At 36.7% G+C, this 15212-nt stretch overlaps 2 long non-coding RNA genes across 2 annotated transcripts; both read left to right on the top strand.

Annotated features, from left to right (window-relative positions):
• The first annotated feature begins 1476 nt into the window (after positions 1 to 1476).
• LOC141832843 (uncharacterized) lies at positions 1477 to 3570 on the top strand. The gene is made up of 3 exons (XR_012602156.1): positions 1477 to 1562; positions 2357 to 2413; positions 3359 to 3570. It is a non-coding gene; the product is annotated as an uncharacterized LOC141832843 (long non-coding RNA).
• Positions 3571 to 8496: 4926 nt separating this feature from the next.
• On the top strand, positions 8497 to 10883 carry LOC141832842 (uncharacterized). The gene is made up of 4 exons (XR_012602155.1): positions 8497 to 8720; positions 8820 to 8903; positions 9698 to 9754; positions 10700 to 10883. It is a non-coding gene; the product is annotated as an uncharacterized LOC141832842 (long non-coding RNA).
• The last annotated feature ends 4329 nt before the right edge of the window (positions 10884 to 15212 follow it).

The following is a 15212-nucleotide window of genomic DNA, read 5'->3' as shown; positions in this document are numbered from 1 at the left end:
GGGAGATTAATGTACTTATAGTAAGAAGGAGCTCATATTATAATATGGGATTGGTGCGGTAGTACAATAATAACTCTCTAGTGGAATGAGTTATTATTGATGGACTTAAGCTGTGTGTTCAGGAGGAACATGGGAAGCTTAAGCCCATCGGGAGACCAAAACCAATTCCTCCTCGAGGTCCCTACTGTAGCCTCTGGAAATCCTCGAATCCACCTCAGGAAGAATTCATGGAGACTTTCGGAAGAATTCTTGAAGACCTCTTGGAGACCTTCGGAAGAATTCTTGAAGACCTCAGAAGACCTTGGAAGACCTCCGAATGAATTCTGAAAAGAATTCTGTGAGAAATTTCGGATAGGAAATTCTATTTATAAAAGAAAATTTTTGGAATTTTATTTAGAATTTTTTCAGGAAAAATTCGGATAAGAAAGAAATTTTTTATAAGAATTTCCGCTAAGAAATTTTGTCTCTTCTCGTACAAAATTTTATTATAGAATTTTAAAAATTAATTTTGTTAAATTAACAAAATATTAATTATGGAATCTCGTTAAATATTAGCGAGATATAATTAAAAGATTTTGTTAAAGATAAGAACAAAATTAATATAATGGAAATTTATTAAAAAGATAACAAATCTTATCCGTTGGATTTTATTAGATTTGTTCTAATAAAATCTTATAAAAAGATTTATTTCTAAATAAATATAGATAAGATAATGTTGTTAGATTCTTTCTAATAAAATCTTATAAAAGATTTATTTCTAAATAAATCTAGATAAGATAAGTTTATTAGATTGTTTCTAATAAATTCTTCTTAAAGATTTTATTAGATTTTTTCTAACTAAATATGGATAAGAAAATTTATTAGAATCTTTTTTAAATTTAAGGAGTTTCTCTCCTTTGTTTCCGCAAGCAACTACCTTCTCCTCTTGTGCTAAGGCCAGCGGCAATGTAAAATACGGTAATTTAAAAAAAAAAAATTATTGTTAACGGGTTTAAAACCCGAAACCCATTAGGAATTGATAACCCTCCGTCTGCGGCGCTTCTTCTTCCGCCCAAAAATGCACGAGCGTTTCTCCTTCTCTCCGCGTGAAACCGACGAAGCATCCTCTTCCGTTTTCTTCTCCTCCTTCTTCTGCCAAGCCGAAGAAGCTTTTCCTCTCCTCGTGGAAACGAAACCCTCTCCTCTCCTCCTTCGCTTTGTCGCCTGCAGCTAAGGAAGCCAAGCGCGATTTTTTCCCCTCTGCACAGTCGACGCCACCGCTTGCCGCCGCCTCTCCTCCGTGCCCTAGCCACAACCCTCAGTCGCCGCGTCGCCGTTCACAGCCCAGCGAGCCATCGCCTTCCTTCGTCGGTGGGCAAGTCTTAGGGTTTCAAAACAAGGTAAGGTTTTGGGTTTTCTATTTGGGGTTTGATCGCTGGTTGGTTTCGTAATAAGATGCCGGTGATGTTAAATTGGTTGAATCTGTGGAATGGTTTTAGATATCGGCTGTTGAGGAGTTTGGTGGTGTTGACAGCGGTGGAAGAGCCTAAGCTGGTTCTGGATATAGGATTTTTCGATTTGAGGTAAGCTTTGCTAGGACTTGTTAGATCTATTATGGTTTAAAGGCTGTTTGTTTTGTTTTCAATAGTTGGTGCTGCCCAACCAACTATTTAGATGCTATTGTTATGAATTTGGAAAAAATGCTTTATTAGGATGTTTCACATAGAAATCCAACTGGTATCGAATGAGTCCCTCACCATAAAAATCTGAATCTAAAATTATTTGCAACGTGCAGTGATAAAGGCGAGTGGGACTTACTATGGCCAATGTGACACATGGTATTGAGATGACCAGTAGGCATATTGAAAAATCATGATTTCAAAACGTGAAGATGCCATTAAGAATTTCTATGTTAGGCAGAAAACTGGATTCATGCTTTCCTGCAACAATTGATTTCACTTGATCATTAAGACTATAGTCTAATACCATGATAGCAAGTTAACTACAACGTAGATTTCAGAGTCAGTGGTTGTTCAGGAGTTAACTATATAATGTGGGTAAAAGCCTCACTAATTCTGCCACCACTAAAAGACACACATATATGTACCTATCAAAAGAGTAACACTTTCAGGATGGGAGGAGCGGATGTAAGGTATAAAAGCTGGATAATTTATTTGTGTGATGCATGGCAAGGCATCATTTATTAGGTGCTCGCTCCTAAAGCTTATAAGGATGGGCAATGCCAATCATTTAGGAACTTAAAGGAAGCTGAGGGTAGCTAGAGAACTAGCTTTAAAAATCAGTTAGGATTTTTATCTAATAGGAAAATATATATATGTATCGTTATACTTAGAAATGTTATTTATCCTATTTACAGGACATTGAACCGGATTTTGGACGGAGGTTATTTTCGGACACGAACCAGTTTCGAAAGGCGGGTATCTTATCTTATCTTTTTAGATAAGTTATTTGACATGTATAGTTTTGCTATAGCTAGTAGTAATTCTGGTTATGCTTTTATATATGCCTTGGTATATCACTACTTGCTTATATTTGTTGTATATCATTTTTACCTGATACCTGTTTAGTTCCTTAGCATATTGATACTTGCCATGCGTAGCGTATATAGGTGCATCAAAGTAGTGATATACCGTTCTTTATTGGGCATTGTCTATCCACTAGATATACCTTGTATGCATTAGCGACATGCACCATCCTTGCATGATTGCATGCTGGCGATCGTCGGCTCCTTTGTAGTTGAGCCCGTCGTCAGTTACATGATCTGCACACACTGCCACTCATGGGTTAGTGGTACATCAGGAGGGTGTGTGCAGTTGCTCTGTCATGCTCCGCTCGGCCGCTCAGGGGTAGTGGTTCCGCAGCGTGGTAGCATACAGGGATCCCTCCTTCGCATCGTGACACGAGGAGATGAGAGCTTTGCTCCCCCATATGACTTGGGGCAGGAGGATAGGTGTACTCCGACAGCATCCTGTCCACTCGGTCACTCAGGAGCAGTGATGGCAGAGTGCACAGTTGTCACAGCCCTACCCACTCGACCTCACCATCGTGGTGACGGTGGCTGACTGGCGTCAGGGGTGACCATGTCATTGCATCATGTGCATACTGCATGGATTGCATTTATGCTTGCTGCATTTTGGTTGTTGCATTTGTTTGACATGCACATACAGGATACCTGATGCATTTTGGTAGGAGATTCTGGTATGTACAGCTCTTCCATTCTTTCAGTTTTGCATTTCTTACTATCCTTTCAGGAGACTGTACTGTTATGATCATTACTGCTAGGGATAGTTTACTATACATGTCTATTGGATATCCGCTGGGTTCTTTGAACTCACCCCGTTGATTTCATTCTTTTCAGGTTGATGTCAGTCTGGAGCTGCGCTGCTAGTCCCCTATCGAGATGATGTCGTCTCTTTGGTTTTGGTTTTATTATGTTATCGATAGATATGTTTCAGAACTTGATCTGTCTTATGGATTTTCATATATATGTTTCGGTTTGTGGTATGCATGCTATAGAATAATAGTTGTGGTTATTATTTCAGTTTTAGTACTTGTGATTTAGTTTTGTTATGTTTATGGATTGTAGCCGTGTAGGCTTATTTGTGGCCTTGTAGGCCTTTTTGTCATATATGTATACAGGGAATTGCAATTGTTACAGGGGAGATGCTGTCGAAATTTTCGGTCAGCCATCTCCCGGGGCGTGACAATTTATTTGGTATCAGAGCTAGGTTTTCGAGTCTTTCGGTGTTTTTCGGATTTTTGTATCGGAGTCGTTTTTACGACAAGGTCATGTTTGGGACTAGCGGCGACAGGACTTCTCCAGACGACAATAGGTAAAATGTCTATTTTAACAATTTTGTACCTTTCATAAAACTTGGTAATAATTTTAACAGTGATGACTCGGGGAAGACATGCTCTTGCACGGAGACGTGGTACAGGACAACCACGTAAGAGTATGTTCGAGTCTCTGATGGTTGCATAACTGGTGTAGTTATCAACTTAGGATTTCAATAAGGTCTTGATTTGAGAACACTGAAGTCATACCATGAAAAAGGCACATGAAATAGAAAATTTAACTGAAGCCTGTGAGCTGATATCCACTAGGGAAAATTACATTGTGTAATTATTGGATCTTTTCAATATGTCATTAGGAGAAGAAAGGGAATGTGAACTTTGCAGTTGGTACAGGAATTCTGAACATAAAATTCTGTTTGGTGCTAATTCACTATTCAACTCCTTACTAATATTATTGTGAATTTAAGATTTGGATTATCAAGGTGTCATTTGATACTTCATTGTGAGCTGAGATCTTCATTACATGGGGTACTCATGGATTGAATTCTGATTCAGTTTTACAAGATTTTGGTTCCATCATATTTTGATTCAATCTGATGGTCTGGGCTAAAGCTTCACAATAAAAAGGTAGAGGAGTTCTAAACCTTCTTGCTATGGAATTATGGGGCAATCTCAGAGAGTTCGGGAGAACATAAATTTGCTGGATGTAGAATCAGGAAGTGGTATTATGAAGACATATTCAACTGATATAGTCCATGAGACTCGTACCTTAACACCAATTATTTGGTTGTTGACAAATTTTGAATGGAAACAGAAGAAGTGTTAAATTGATTGTAGAAATTTTGACTTACTAGTAAGGTTATTGATGGACAATAAGTTTAATGGAAACTCAGAGATTTAAAATATAAATGATAAATATAACATAAGAGGCCAGGAAATATCCCTAATGACTTTGTTGCTTTATAACACACATAGGACATGCTAGTTATGTGAGAACAGTGAAGGATGATATATTCCTGTAGATGTGCTTCAAGGCACAAGGATGATATGCTAGCATATATCTGTTTCTAAGCATTTGATCAGGCCATGCAAAACAGAAATTAGGGATCAACCAGTCAGCTGAATTGTGTGTTAACTAGGGACTATTTTGTGCTAATTTTCGATGCTAATCTTGATCTGCAACAACATGAAATTAGTCTCTTGATCTGCAACAACATGAAATTAGTCTCCTGTTTATTCAGTGTTAAATAAGATTCCTAGGTAAGCTTAATTCTTCATGATCCAAGCTAAAATCATTTTGAATTCAGAATACTGAAACTTAGTTGCATTGCTGGGATTCTGTGATTTTGGAATTCTGAACTTGCATTCTGAACCCTGGGAACGAATGCAGAAGTTGCAGCTAGGTGTAATGCCAAACTTTGACCAACCACAACTTCAAGTGAAGCGCTTACACTTCTAGTATCATGTAGGGCTTCCTTTTATTGCCAAACCCTTGCAATTCCAACTTGGATTCACAGCACCTGAATTAACAGAAAACCATTTTTCTGAAAAGGAAACCAGTTCATGTGCCAATTTGTCTTATTGTTTCTGACCAAGAATAAATGGAATTCAAGTCTCTATTAGTTCAGTGCCGATTGGTATTTTCTTTTAAGCTGAACGATTAATGATGTAAGTTGAAGTAATCTTGAAATCCCAATTCTGTAACTGAAATCTGTAGCAATAGATTACTGCATCCAGCCTCCATTTTGAACCTCTGAAATAGGATTCTAGATTTCAGAAATGCAGTGGATTGTTAAAATTGAATTTGATAGATAATCAGTGAAGAGTCTGGCTCCTATTGAATCTGAAATCAGTGAATTAGCTTGCAACCTCTTAGAAATTTAGCTTGGAACTGATGTCTGAGTTCTGAAAATGATTGAGCTGGAATCTTGAATTAACAAGTGATTGAGAAGTGCAGAAATTCAGATTGATTAAAAGAGAGCTGAAGTTAGAACTTGAACATGATGTTGGACTCGGAAACTTGCAATTCCATGAAACTAAAGTCTGGAATTGAATATATTGAATCTGATTACCTGAACTGAATTGCTGGAATTCTGTATTGAATCCCTGATTTCCTAGTTCAGGTATGCATGTTCATGTGCCATGTGCTGCCTTTGTGCTGCATCCCAATCAGAACAGGACAGCTCATTGGTATTGGGTGATTAAATCCTTGTCTGAATAATCTTTAGAACTTCATAGAACAAGAGTAGCTTCAGTTTGAGCCAATCTTCATGCAACTCATCTTCAACTGGTGTTGATGATGGCCATTGCATTGTCTTCTCTTTTTGACACCTAATCACTTAACTAAGCTCATATAACCTCAAAAGGAACAGCCTAAATAGTCTTTTCTGTTTGTCAGAGACAAGGTTAAATTTCAGAAAGCTATATATTGGAGATCTATTTCTGTCTGCGCAATTTGCGATGAAGGCCATTGGTTGGGTGGTCTATGAGGTGTGAATAGGATTTGGTTTGTAGTCCAGGTCCAAATAGCTCTCATCTCCTTAAACCTGAATAGAAATAGAATTACCGATAAATATTATGGGGTAATTGAAATATTTATTAAGCTTACTCCTAGGTAATAAGTTTAAAAGGAAATTAAGCTCCAATTGAAGGACCTATTCTATTAAGTGATTTTGAACTGAAATAAACCTTATTAGTGTCTTCCCTCAATGGTTTCTTATTGCCAAATACCTTTGAAGTTAAATCCTCATACACAATGATTTGGTGAAAGGTCAAGATGTACAATCATCTTTCTAAAGGAGAACACTTTAAAGATAGATATATAAGTGTTACAATATGTTCATTAAAAAAAAAAAACCTCTAGCACTATTATAGGAGGAATTTTGAAATCCAATCATCATAAGAATCAATTCTAGTTACAGCCTTCTATGTCATTGATCTTAATTATTGAACAAAGTGGTTTCAATGATCATCACCTCTATGGCTTGGTATACTGCTCTTCTCTGCATTACCATCTAGAATAAGATGTGCCGTTGAGGCCATTATGTATCCTTTGTTCCTGAAGTTGGTGCCAATGGTGGAACCTGCCACTTGTGTCATGTGATGGTGTATATATACTATTTGTATTTTCTTCTGGAGTTGGAACTCGTGCTTTGTGTTTTGGATAATGCACTGCTGATATATTAATGCCTCCATTTTAGGTATCTTATAGTGGGACATATGACTAATAAGGTCTGATGTTGGATCTTGTTACAGAAAGCAAACAGTGGATTTTGACTGAATAGCAGTCTAGGTTAGTTGAACCACATATGACCCCTATTTGTTCAAAATGTCAGGAGTTCAAACTTATTGTAGGGGACTCTCATGCGCTTTGATCCGGATTGTGTTTTACATAGCAGTTTGAGGTTGGATCAGTGTTTAGTCTGAAGTAGAGTTATGTTGGGGTCTTAACTAAAGTTAGAATAGGCTTCAATTTGTGTGCCCTCTATTCACGCAATGCTACTCTACTCTTAAGTAGAGTTGGATTAATTAATGTAGTATGAGGTTTATCTGCTATTTCAGAAGAAACTGACTGGTCCGTAACCTTTATCTGCTATTTAATTTAATTTATTCTTGTACATAGCAAGGTCTATGTGTTAGGATTTTGATGCTAATGAAATATTGGGCCCAAGAAATTGTTGGATTGTAGATATGGGCAAAGCTATATCATTTAAACATGTGGTTCCTGTACTTTAACATGTGCAGTAGAAAGTTTTCTAGAATTTGGAAAGTTATATGTTGAAGCCTGGTGCTTAAGGATAAAGTAAATTGTTAAATGCAATGTGAAAAAGAAATCTTCATTAAGGGTAAAGGATCCATTCTAACTAAATTATGTTGCATTATTGCCAAGCAAGGATCTGCAGTGGTAGGGTTGGTTTGGTGATCGATTAAATAAAGCTAAGGCGAAGATGGGGTTAGGTGAGGATGCACAACTTACAAAAGATAGCAGTGTTGATTTTACTGTGGTTTGGAATTTATTTGTCAGACTGTAATTGATTTGTGCTGATTCTTGTGTTGATTGATGGGAAGGACTATAAGAATCAACTTGAGTAGTTTGAGGTTTATTAAATTAAGGTACCGTCAATCTTCCTTGTGTTTAATATAGGGCTCACACTAAATTCTTGATCACTGGTGTCGGGATAAATGTTGTTTTACTTACTGATGTGGTAATGCTAACATTGATTTTAGAGCTTACCATTTAGTTCTGTCTCCTGGTCAATGTTCAGTTGGAGATTGTTGAGGTAACTATATTGCATATAAACATGGGTTGATTAATTTTTAGTTGTTTAGTTATGAGGAGACTACCTGGGGGCTCGAGGACACGATTCGAGCTCGATACCCTCACCTCTTCATTTGAGGTATGCGTGTTGTTACGTTCAGCATTTATATTTTCATAATTGCTGATAGTAAATGCCGAAATTTGGGGACCAAATTTTTATTAGTGGGGGAGAATGTAAAATACGGTAATTTAAAAAAAAAATTTATTGTTAACGGGTTTAAAACCCGAAACCCATTAGGAATTGATAACCCTCCGTCTGCGGCGCTTCTTCTTCCGCCCAAAAACGCACGAGCGTTTCTCCTTCTCTCCGCGTGAAACCGACGAAGCATCCTCTTCCGTTTTCTTCTTCTCCTTCTTCCGCCAAGCCGAAGAAGCTTTTCCTCTCCTCGTGGAAACGAAACCCTCTCCTCTCCTCCTTCGCTTTGTCGCCTGCAGCTAAGGAAGCCAAGCGCGATTTTTTTTCCCCTCTGCACAGTCGACGCCACCGCTTGCCGCCGCCTCTCCTCCGTGCCCTAGCCACAACCCTCAGTCGCCGCGTCGCCGTTCACAGCCCAGCGAGCCATCGCCTTCCTTCGTCGGTGGGCAAGTCTTAGGGCTTCCAACCAAGGTAAGGTTTTGGGTTTTCTATTTGGGATTTGATCGCTGGTTGGATTCGTAAGAAGATGCCGGTGATGTTAAATTGGTTGAATCTGTGGAATGGTTTTAGATATCGGCTGTTGAGGAGTTTGGTGGTGTTGACAGCGGTGGAAGAGCCTAAGCTGGTTCTGGATATAGGATTTTTCGATTTGAGGTAAGCTTTGCTAGGACTTGTTAGATCTATTATGGTTTAAAGGCTGTTTGTTTTGTTTTCAATAGTTGGTGCTGCCCAACCAACTATTTAGATGCTATTGTTATGAATTTGGAAAAAATGCTTTATTAGGATGTTTCACATAGAAATCCAACTGGTATCGAATGAGTCCCTCACCATAAAAATCTGAATCTAAAATTATTTGCAACGTGCAGTGATAAAGGCGAGTGGGACTTACTATGGCCAATGTGACACATGGTATTGAGATGACCAGTAGGCATATTGAAAAATCATGATTTCAAAACGTGAAGATGCCATTAAGAATTTCTATGTTAGGCAGAAAACTGGATTCATGCTTTCCTGCAACAATTGATTTCACTTGATCATTAAGACTATAGTCTAATACCATGATAGCAAGTTAACTACAACGTAGATTTCAGAGTCAGTGGTTGTTCAGGAGTTAACTATATAATGTGGGTAAAAGCCTCACTAATTCTGCCACCACTAAAAGACACACATATATATACCTATCAAAAGAGTAACACTTTCAGGATGGGAGGAGCGGATGTAAGGTATAAAAGCTGGATAATTTATTTGTGTGATGCATGGCAAGGCATCATTTATTAGGTGCTCGCTCCTAAAGCTTATAAGGATGGGCAATGCCAATCATTTAGGAACTTAAAGGAAGCTGAGGGTAGCTAGAGAACTAGCTTTAAAAATCAGTTAGGATTTTTATCTAATAGGAAAATATATATATGTATCGTTATACTTAGGATTGTTATTTATCCTATTTACAGGACATTGAACCGGATTTTGGACGGAGGTTATTTTCGGACACGAACCAGTTTCGAAAGGCGGGTATCTTATCTTATCTTTTTAGATAAGTTATTTGGCATGTATAGTGTTGCTATAGCTAGTAGTAATTCTGGTTATGCTTTTATATATGCCTTGGTATATCACTACTTGCTCATATTTGTTGTATATCATTCTTACCTGATACCTGTTTAGCTCCTTAGCATATTGATACTTGCCATGCGTAGCGTATATAGGTGCATCAAAGTAGTGATATACCGTTCTTTATTGGGCATTGTCTATCCACTAGAGATACCTTGTATGCATTAGCGACATGCACCATCCTTGCATGATTGCATGCTGGCGATCGTCGGCTCCTTTGTAGTTGAGCCCGTCGTCAGTTACATGATCTGCACGCACTGCCACTCATGGGTTAGTGGTACATCAGGAGGGTGTGTGCAGTTGCTCTGTCATGCTCCGCTCGGCCGCTCACGGGTAGTGGTTCCGCAGCGTGGTAGCATACAGGGATCCCTCCTTCGCATCGTGACACGAGGAGATGAGAGCTTTGCTCCCCCATATGACTTGGGGCAGGAGGATAGGTGTACTCCGACAGCATCCTGTCCACTCGGTCACTCAGGAGCAGTGATGGCAGAGTGCACAGTTGTCACAGCCCTACCCACTCGTCCTCACCATCGTGGTGACGGTGGCTGACTGGCGTCAGGGGTGACCATGTCATTGCATCATGTGCATACTGCATGGATTGCATTTATGCTTGCTGCATTTTGGTTGTTGCATTTGTTTGACATGCACATACAGGAGACCTGATGCATTTTGGTAGGAGATTCTGGTATGTACAGTTCTTCCATTCTTTCGATTTTGCATTTCTTACTATCCTTTCAGGAGACTGTACTGATATGATCATTACTGCTAGGGATAGTTTACTATACATGTCTATTGGATATCCGCTGGGTTCTTTGAACTCACCCCGTTGATTACATTCTTTTCAGGTTGATGTCAGTCTGGAGCTGCGCTGCTAGTCCCCTATCGAGATGATGTCGTCTCTTTGGTTTTGGTTTTATTATGTTATCGATAGATATGTTTCAGAACTTGATCTGTCTTATGGATTTACATATATATGTTTCGGTTTGTGGTATGCATGCTATAGAATAATAGTTGTGGTTATTATTTCAGTTTTAGTACTTGTGATTTAGTTTTGTTATGTTTATGGATTGTAGCCGTGTAGGCTTATTTGTGGCATTGTAGGCCTTCTTTGTATATATATGTATACAGGGAATTGCAATTGTTACAGGGGAGATGCTGTCGAAATTTTCGGTCAGCCATCTCCCGGGGCGTGACAGAGAGTCCTAAGGAAGTGTCAGATTTAGGGGGAGATCTAAATTGAAAAAGTAAAATTATTTCAAAATTATTTCTTATAAGCTCCTCAAAATTAGTTTTTTAAAAAATAAATATTTTAACATCTTTGAAAATTATTTCAAAATCATATTTTAAATATTATCCATTATCCTTTTTGATTTGGGTCAAACTCTAAGACACACAGAGAGATTATTTTGTAGTTAACAAAGAACTCTGAGAACATATCAGGTTAAAAGGAAGATTCTGACTTGAAAGGATAATAACTAATTTTTTTTCAAAAATTATCTATTTTAAAAATACTTATTTTGAAAACTATATTGAAAAACCATTTTGAAATATGCTGAAAACCTTTTTAAACTCATTTGGAAAACCATTGAAAAATTAATTTAAAAATTCTTTACTAAGTTATTTTAAAAATCTTTTCAAAATTTATGTTTAAAAATTATCTCAAAATTTATATTGAAAATACTCTTTCAAAAGAAATTATTTCAATATTTATTTTGAAAACTTTATTGCAAAACTATGTTTATCTTTCAAAAACTTGATTTGAAAAGCTTTTGAAAAATTATTTTGAAAAGGTTTTCTGAAACTTATGACAAATTATTATGAAAATATTTTTGTGAAAAACTCTTTTCAAAATTATTTTTTAAAATTTACTATGCTTTTTCAAGAACTGTCAAGACTAAATTGTGACCATAGGCATTACCATGATTGTTGGTGTAAAATGGAATTAAAATTAATCAATCTTTTTGGTGTATGAAAAGGGGGAGAAGGGAATCAAGTTAATCATATAGAATTCTCCCAAATCGTTAAACCTTGACCTGAAATTAACTTAAAAAATTATCAAACATCAAAAGGGGAAAGATTGTTGGTGCAACGAACACTAAGTCTGATCCTAGAGTTTCGATATTTGACAATACACCTAGGTCTGATCAGTTTAACCAAAGGTTGATCCAAACATGACCTAATGTTTGGATGTGAGTGAAGTATAGTCAAGTCAATTTGACCAGAAGACTAGCGAGAAGTCCTAGTCGGTTAGACTAGGTAGTGAAAGTCCTAGTTGAAGGCTAGGCAGTTGAAGTCATGATCTAGAAGATTGGGTAAATCTTGGTGAGTAAAGCTAGGCAAGAAGTCCTGGTGAGTGAAGCTAGACAAGGAAGTCCTAGTTGAAGACTAGGCAGTGAAAGTCCTAATCTGGAGGATTAGGCGAAGTCTTGGCAAATCAAGTGCACCAGGTGAAAGTTCATTCCGATCAAGTGGATCAGATGGCTGGCAAGAAATTCAGACAGATCAGGTGGATCATATGTCGAATGAAAGTCTAGGCAGGTCAAGTGAACCAGATGTCTAACAAAAATCCTGAGGGTCGAGGATCGAGACTAAGCGGAAGTCCAACAAGTTTGGAGGACTTGGTTGGTAGGTAAATTCTCCCGAGTGGAGTGGATAAAGGCGCGTTCCTAGTGAGGAAAATAGTAGGCGTCAGTCTAACCCAGGATTTCATTGAAAATTCGAAGTTAGACCTATAGGGTAAGGCTTAGGTTACTTGCATGTTTGCATGCTTGTCTTGCAAAAAGCAGGAGCTGGAAGCAAGATGAAGAAAACATAAGTGGAGCAAACAAAGACAGCTGAACCAAGTCCGGGGAACGCATCGATCCTAACAAAATCTAAGTCGATTGGATCCAGACGCCCTAATAATTTCTAAGCGCCTGGACGGTCCAGGCGCCCTGATCCAGAAGAATCAGCCCAAATAAGATCAAAAAGATCGGATCATATCAAATCTTATCCAGACGCCCGGATAAGACTTCTAGGCGCCCGGAAGGGGCTATACAAAGACACAACTTCTCTACGTCATTCTATTCATCTAGTGGTGTTGTTGAACGCGAATGGAACAGGCTCGTGCAACCGAAGAAATTCCAGGAGGAGTGTGCGACGTTCAAGACTTACGGATCGATTTCGACACGATTTGGTTTATTCTTTTCTTAGTCTTACATTGTATTTCATTTATATATTTGTTCTGGACTGTAAGACGGATTTCTTCGCCTCCAAACAAGGTTCAGAAAGGAGACCACTAGTGGGCGGGCGCCTCCCGTACATAGACCTTGGACGTACTAACTCTGGGGGATTAAAAACCAAGTAAATCCGTGTGTCCTTGTATATTTTACTAATTTCGTTGCAAATATCTCTGATAGAACGAACAAACCAAAAACGAGATGGGCGCACTATTCACCCCCCTCTAGCGAGCCCCACCGATCCTACAGAGTTAACCTAACCTGTCTGTGACTATTGTATTATATAACTTAGTCTTTTTATCCATGATATCTAGATTGATTTATGGCACATAAAATGTGTCATCCTCTCATCAATTTATGTGTTTCTTGATCTCTAAGTAAACTAACTTAACCAAATAAGTTTAACATCTCATATTGATTTATTTGAGCATTGTCATGCATTATAGTAATCCTACATAATCAAAGGGCCTACAAACATTACTTCCATTATATGGAAGAGAAAAATTCTATCTACATCACTTACATCCCTCCACATAACTTATTACATACCTAGTGAACGACTTTATAATCGACCTTATTACATGTGGCATTTATCGATATTAAAGTACATAACTACTTATATAAGGAACCATAGAGACTTTAGGTCAAAGGACTATTTATACCAATAGTCACTATGAGAATATTTATGATACTCATATAATAATCTATGAAATATTCTTATGGTGGATCAATCCAGTACATATTCTCTAATATATACTCATATGTTAACTTAATATCATATATCCATGACTCGTGAGATTAAGTCATTAGTTAACTTATATGCTAATCTAAATACATTAATATTGCCCTTTTATATTAATACTTGACTAGAGATAATTAAAAGTAGTGTTCTCTATAGTCTCTCACAATCAATTCAAATAATTGATATGTTATAGAACCGAACCTACCACTCTAGGCATTATTATATTTATTCAAATTTATATAGCATTTAAAGTAAATATAATAAATATAAAATATTATCTTTTATTAAATATGATACAAAAATCTCAAATCAATCATCTCATGATTAGGCTGACACTAACAGTCTCCTAAAATCATTAGATCCAATCACTAAAATATTTAATACCTAAGGATTTAGTATGATCATCATACTTCCTCTATGTCAAAGTCTTGGTCAATTTTCTATTCCTGAAGGAAGGTCATACTTTTCTTGTAAAAAACATATAGATAAATTATCATTACATAAATTAAAGTCTTAAATACTAAAATTTTACATAAGTAATTCAATTACCTTTATAACATTTAACATGTCTTTCTTTTTGTCGATTAGCATTTTATGTCAATCTTCTACATCAATTGGGCAATACATACTGTTCCTTGCCAAAAAACCTAAGAAATCAGTAATTTTTTTTTTGTTCCTATAAGATGTCCCATATCATCACATAGAATTTTAATATGTGGTGGTATGCTAGGTCAACCCAAAATTTCCTTGAGAAATATAGAACCTCTTTTTTTCCTCTCAGTATTATAAAGTTCACTTTCATTAACTGTACATAAAAAAATATATAATACAGAATAAAAATATTGAAATAAATTATTACATTCTTCACATATGTTACCTTCATTATATTGCTTATTCATATCATCATTTTAGTTTAGAACTGAAGACATGTTCTCAACAAGTAGAATATTACCTTGCACATCAGTATGTAGTTGATTTGAAACTACATTTCTTTGGTTATTCAAAGTACCTTGTATATTTTGACCTTCTATAAAATATTGATTCCATTAAAAAAAGATAAATACGAATTAAACACAATCAATAAATAAATTTATGATTCATAAAATGAAATATTATCTGGTTTAGGATCTATGTTATTTGTACTTATAGTTGGTGGTTGCATGTCTACCTCAGCACAATGCATAAAATGAGATTTCCTATTAGTTTGACGCTTAGGAGTCATTCCTACTACAAATAATCATTAGTTGCATATTATAAACAATACAAAGTTAATAGTAAAAATGAAAAGGAAATACATATCACCATATATCATTCAAACACAATATAATAAAAATTCATTCTACTGTTATTACAATGATAATTAACTAAATATAAATGCATAGACTAGATAAAATCTTA

This window comes from Curcuma longa, chromosome 8, assembly GCF_044706935.1.
Source record: "Curcuma longa cultivar G26 ecotype Majalengka, Jawa Barat chromosome 8, ITB_CL_G26_1.1, whole genome shotgun sequence".
Lineage (NCBI taxonomy): Eukaryota > Viridiplantae > Streptophyta > Magnoliopsida > Zingiberales > Zingiberaceae > Curcuma > Curcuma longa.
Note: the sequence above shows the minus strand (reverse complement) of the source record. Positions and strands in the feature narration are given on the sequence as shown.